Raw genomic sequence first — 6168 nt, 5'->3', positions numbered from 1 at the left:
TGTGGCAGAGGGTGTTAGGTCACCAATCCGTTCAACAACCCTAAAATTATCCTACTCCTCTCTCGTTTGCCTAACGTTCTCCTCTTTATCGCAGTCTTCAACATCCCATTCCCAATCAAAACGAAATTAATCCATATTTTATGCCCCCTTAAGATTTTCCTCCCAAATCCTTTACCCCTCCCCCGCTATACTTTCCCGTTTTTTTCATTTCAGTCCAATTTTCTATCTTTCTCCATACCCACATTTCAAAAGCTTTCAATCTACGCCTATAATTCTAATTCAATGATCTAACACCTTTCCCCAATTCCCTGTCATCAATTCTCTCCTGCTTGTGAAAGAATTTTTGCCTAACGTAATTCTTCTCCTTTTGTCCCTACTTACTTTGACCATTATGTTCCAAAAAACTTCCGAGATAAGTAAACTGTGCCACCTGCCCTAGTTTTTTTCTCTCCTATTTTAAAGCTCAAACTAGCCATTCTCTTTCTAAACAACGCATAATCTTTGCGATGCTCGCTGTTATTCTCACCTCACTCCTATTGCACTGACTTGCTAATGAACTTCGCAATGCTTGCAACCTCTTGGTTGACTGACAAACCAAAGCTTGATCATCAGCAAGCCTAACTGATTTGATGAATTACTAACCGATGTATATATATATATGTATATATATATATATATATATATATATATATATATATATATGCTTTCGTAGACGTAACACGGAAGTGCCGAATAGTACAATACACAGTAACACACAATATAAAAATACAAAAAAAAGAAGAACACTCACACGTTATTTCTTGATATTTCGACGGAAACACTCCGTCTTCATCTGAAGATATAGAAGTAATGACTGATTCAGTGTTTCCGTCGAAATATCAAGAAATAACGTGTGAGTGTTCTTCTTTTTTTGTGTTTTTATATTGTGTGTTACTGTGTATTGTACTATATATATATATATATATATATATATATATATATGTATGTATGTATGTATATATATGTATGTATGTATATATATATATATATATATATATATTTTTATGCCTATACTGTGTACACACACAAAGATACGCACACACACACATACACACACGACGAGAGTTTTGGGAGGAGCAAGAAAGCAGCCACCCACTCAAATAAAGTGTATTATTATATATTTATCATAACTTCATCCCAAGGCCTCCTCATCCTTCCAAATCTCCATTTCTCCCCTGCCCCCATCCGTCGTTCTCCCCGACCTCGAAACCTCCCTCCAACTCCCTCTGGATACACCCGCGCACATCCGTCCGAAAGGGAAACCTCTTGCGTCCGTGGCGAAAAATCCTCCCCCCCCCACTCCCGAAGAAAAAAGACATTGGCCGCTCTCTCGCCTACTCTCCCACTCTCCCTTCCCTAGGTCTCCACTCACACTCCGGATCCCATCTAGAGGGATCGAGGAAGACATTTCCAGCTCCTTCCAACCACCTCCTTTTCCCCAATCTGCCTCTCTCGCCTCCCTCTTCCTTCCTCCCTCTGACTCTCTCTCTCCAGGGCTCTCTGACGCAAGGCAGAGGAAAATGAGGAGGAGGGAGGGAGTGAACACTAAGAGAAGGGCGGTGTGTGAGGAGGTGGGAGATGGGACAAGTGGTCGGGTGGGGATGGTGCGATTCGCTTCAACGGAAGGTGGCAGACATGGAGACTGTCCGTATTATTTACGTCACGTCCAAAATGTGGCGGATTCAAAGGGTCCAGAATGCTGTGAAACTAACGGTATTTGTGTTGGAGGAGAGAAAAAAGGTTGGAGGAAGAATTGGAAAAGGGTTATTTCACGTGAAAAGTTATGCCAAACAAGACAAGATTTCTTATTTTGCATAGGATCTCTGCTGAAATCAGCAAAACAAATTTTTTTCACCATTTCCGTACGTGGAATATACTATTCAAGCAATCTTTTGACTAACTATCAAAATAATTTTATCAAGAGTTTCTCGGATATCACCGATATATAGTAGTCTACCTTTTAAGTATGTTTTGCATTGACAAAGACTTAACACCGTCATAAGTCTCCCTTAACAATACATAATCGCACCCTACACCATAATAAACTCACATTACATTTCGCTTACTTACAGGTACTTCCTACTGGCCTTTTCTAAGTTCAATGTGCTTATTATTTTTTCCACATCAAAATCCATATCTGGTGCGCATTAAACAGGTCGTTTTGTAGAATTTTAAGTAAACCACGTAATACCTGTATAGGTTATTAAGATTATTAATTAATTGTTAATATTATATTTTATAACATAATTAATTTTAATTGAATTAATATAATTTACAGTTTGCAGAATACGAACAAGATTAACAATAATTGAAAGTTAACAATACCAAACAGATAGATTGATATTTTTATGCAACAGATATATAATGAATCGATAAATATTGTCCGTAAGATAATATAAACTTTATTCATTACAAATGCAATATGCTCGATATAACTCAATATGACCAAACCTTTTCGCCAGGTTTATTTGTTACCACCACCGTTATTCAACTAATATCGGAGTTTTATATCGGAAAAAATTGTGTCATTTCCCCTGGTATTACGAGATAACATTTCACCACTGATTTTGACTATGAATCATATATTTTTTGTAATAATAATTAGTAACCGTATTTGAGGGTACATTATTCTTATATTGCCATACCTAATCCATCATCACGTTGATATATATTACTTAGAGGCCCATGCAAATATTAAATGACGATGTCAGGCGTGGCTGTCTCTTGTCTCTGTCCTTTCTTGTGACATAATTGCAAATTAATTCCAATCATGCCCAAAGTGTGTGCTGTGAATGCTCAATGCGAATTTTGTGCATTCATTTTTAGAAATCTGTCGATGCCAACTGACTATCCCTTTAGTAAATAATGATTTTACATTTTCAACCGAATAAATAATCTGCAAAAATTTCATTTTTTGTTAAATTATTAAGTGGACGTGTAATGTATATGTGACATATGTTTCATTGATTTGATTACAGTATTTCTTCAGTATCCCTTCAAGTTGAAACATTTTCTGTCCATCAATTACTGCTTTTGACGATGAAAAACACTTTCGACAATGAAATGTTTTCTCATTTCGGAACATAAAAAAGCCACATGAGTGTATGTTTGTACTATAAGGAGTATAAGGAACTCACTTCACGTAGACTTTTGCAAGATATTCAGCAACAACATATGCGATCTGCGACGGTGTATTATTGTGCCGAAGCATCCAGTCTGTTGCTTTGAAAGTAGTTTTTTGCAATTTATATAATCTTGGAGAGCATCCCTTTGGTATTATGCTCCACATAGGATGATCCCGCGTACTATATATGGTAGTAGCGTTTGGTTATTTGCGGACGACATGGTGATCTATAGAAATATAAATTCATTCACCAAATGATCACCGACTACTCTCCTGCGATTTATACGATATTTTGGATTGGTACAAGGAATGAGAGCTTAGATTTAAATCGCAAATAATGTACAGGGTTCGTCCGGAAAATAAGTGTACTGAGCTCAGGAAAAAAAATTTATTACACTTTTACATATCTTAAGCTAATATTCCTCAAAATAGGACCCTTGTGAGTCGATACACTTGCTCCAGCGGCGTTCCCATTCCTGGAACGCTCCCGCGAAGGCATCATCGGGAACCTCTCGAAGACTCGTCGTCGACCTCTTCTCTGCCCTCCACGAACATCTTGTGCCACCGAAAGATCATGTTTCTGGACATGGCTGACTCCCCGTAAGCCTGGTTAATCATACCGACAGTTTCGGTAGACGATTTCCCAAGCTTTACCGCAAATTTGATGGAATAACGCTGCTCCAAAAACTTCGGCATCGCGTTCCGTGGCGTGGGTCGAAGCGTGGAGGTTCGCGTTAACAGAGCTCCTCACTACACCACAGCTCAGAGCCGACTGCCTTTTTCAGCGTCGCTTGCCAACATACCCCCCTCCAATCGCAGCCCGTCAGAGCGGTGCTGGGCGCGCCTGGAGCGGCGCGCCCAGCCCAGGAGTCAGTACACTTATTTTCCGGACGAACCCTGTACAATAATGAAATTTTAGAGAAAAGCAAAAGGGAAACTCAGTCCCGCGAACAAATTAGTCCGATGATTACTGCATCAACTATGTGGAATTTCGTGTTTATGAAATTAGGAATATGTCTACATCTACTGAATACCCCGCAAGCCGCCTCAAGGGCGTGTGGCGGGGGATGCTAGGGCACCACCCGTTATTAAGAAAAAGACCGCATGCAAAAGCCACAGATTCATACAGTCCACAAAAAAATTGGTATACATTCAGGCAAAAACCCTTACACCCCACACACATACAAACACACAAAATACCAACTAACCTGCACATTCACCTACAAATACACCTGATATCTCTGCGATGTTTAATTTTGTTCCAACTTGTACCATAAATGTTTTTAATATTTATAAAGTGACTTCGGTTTCTAACTATTATGATTTCTGATTGTTCGTGGAAAGAGTAAGTATTTGTAACTATCTGTACTGTAATCTATCTCCCTTATTTGAGTATGGTCTATTTGTCCACTGAATTTCATTTAGATAACACTAGTTCCAACGCTTAGGGGTCCTGGCGTAGACGATGACGTACCTGATGATGACGTCGAATCGCTGAAACTATTAGTTAATAAAATTCGGTGGACGAATGCACAATGTTCCTCATTTCATGACCACATACCAAAATACGGGATGGAAATACAATATTCCAATCAAATAATAGTCTTGGGCGGCAATCCAACAAGGAACTCATCATTAAGCGAATACATTTGGAAGATTTGTTGAGCCTCCTTGAAGAAACTTGAATAAATTCGACAAGTAGCAGGAAAATGTTATGTGAAAGCGAGCGAAATGTGTTAATATGGCCCGGTTGAGTAGGAATTCTTGGCAAGTATTTGGGATACATTGGAGATTGAACTAGGTTTGTTAATAAATGCTACAATAAGAAAACGACTGTCATATACACTGTTAACATAGGAACTTTAAGGTAGGAATCCCACCAAGAAAGGAGAAGGAGCGAGTAACGCGATTAGAATGGTGCAGGGAACTTGATATAACTTATGGTACCAAAGAAAACTTAAAGATCTCTCAGCATATCGGCAAATCGAGCCATATGGATAAGATAGAGGAGATAGACTACAATACCACTAGATTAAAGGACTCTTTTTTCCCTTGTACCATTCGCGATAACAACAAAAAGGAAGCTAAATAATGGAAAAGCGATGAACCTAGCTGCGAAACCCTGACCTCGATCACCTATCTTTTCAGTTAATGTAGTAGGCTGGTAACCTACATTCCCTGCCACACGTCTCCTGGGTGGCTTTCGGGGTGCGGTGTAGATGGAGGTATACAGCTGGGTGTTCTGGTACAATATGCCTATTAAACACTCCCTGAAAATTGAAAAATGGTATAAATGAAATGATGAAATTGAAATGATAGTAGCTCATACCCCAGAATTATACTTGACCGAAACCGAAAAAGGGTTGGGAATAGCAAAATTTCCACCTGCCACCCTCAGCGTCAAGAGAATAATTAGTTCCGCTCCATTGCATGCACTTTCACTAACATCGTGTGTTTTGTTTTCAAAAATCTTTCTTTCCGTATGACCTCATTAGAATGCCTTTACATAATGCAGTGCTCTTTACAGTATTGCTTGCTTTGCTTTCTGTTTTTAAGTTTCCTCTTCCAGAACTCGTCTCTCTCCGTGGGGGGGCCCTCCCGCTACCTGCAGCGTTGGGTAACATTCCCTACCTGTGTCCTTGGGGAGGAGACGTTGTATGTTGCATGGCCATGTAGTAGTGGAACTTCGCCTTCCTACTTTTCAAATTCTAGCTGGCACGTTATTGGATAAATTTCTTACTTCATCCTAGGGTACAATTATTTGTCAGATGATAGTATATGCATTTTCATGCGTGTAAAATGAAAGGATTTTGGTATGAACTTATACGCCACTGTGGGTATAGTTTTGCATGCATGTGTTGACTTTGCATATGATTTTGTTCCTTTTTACGGGTGGTGACCTAACACCCCCCGCCACACGCCCTCGCGGCGGCTTATGGGGTATTATGTAGATGTAGAAACTTTTGTTATTAATCTTCAAAAAAAACGACTTCATGATCGACTGT

This window comes from Hetaerina americana, unplaced genomic scaffold, assembly GCF_022747635.1.
Source record: "Hetaerina americana unplaced genomic scaffold, ioHetAmer1.1.p SCAF_8, whole genome shotgun sequence".
NCBI lineage: Eukaryota > Metazoa > Arthropoda > Insecta > Odonata > Calopterygidae > Hetaerina > Hetaerina americana.
The sequence above is the reverse complement of the archived record's forward strand: the minus strand, read 5'-3'. Positions refer to the sequence as shown.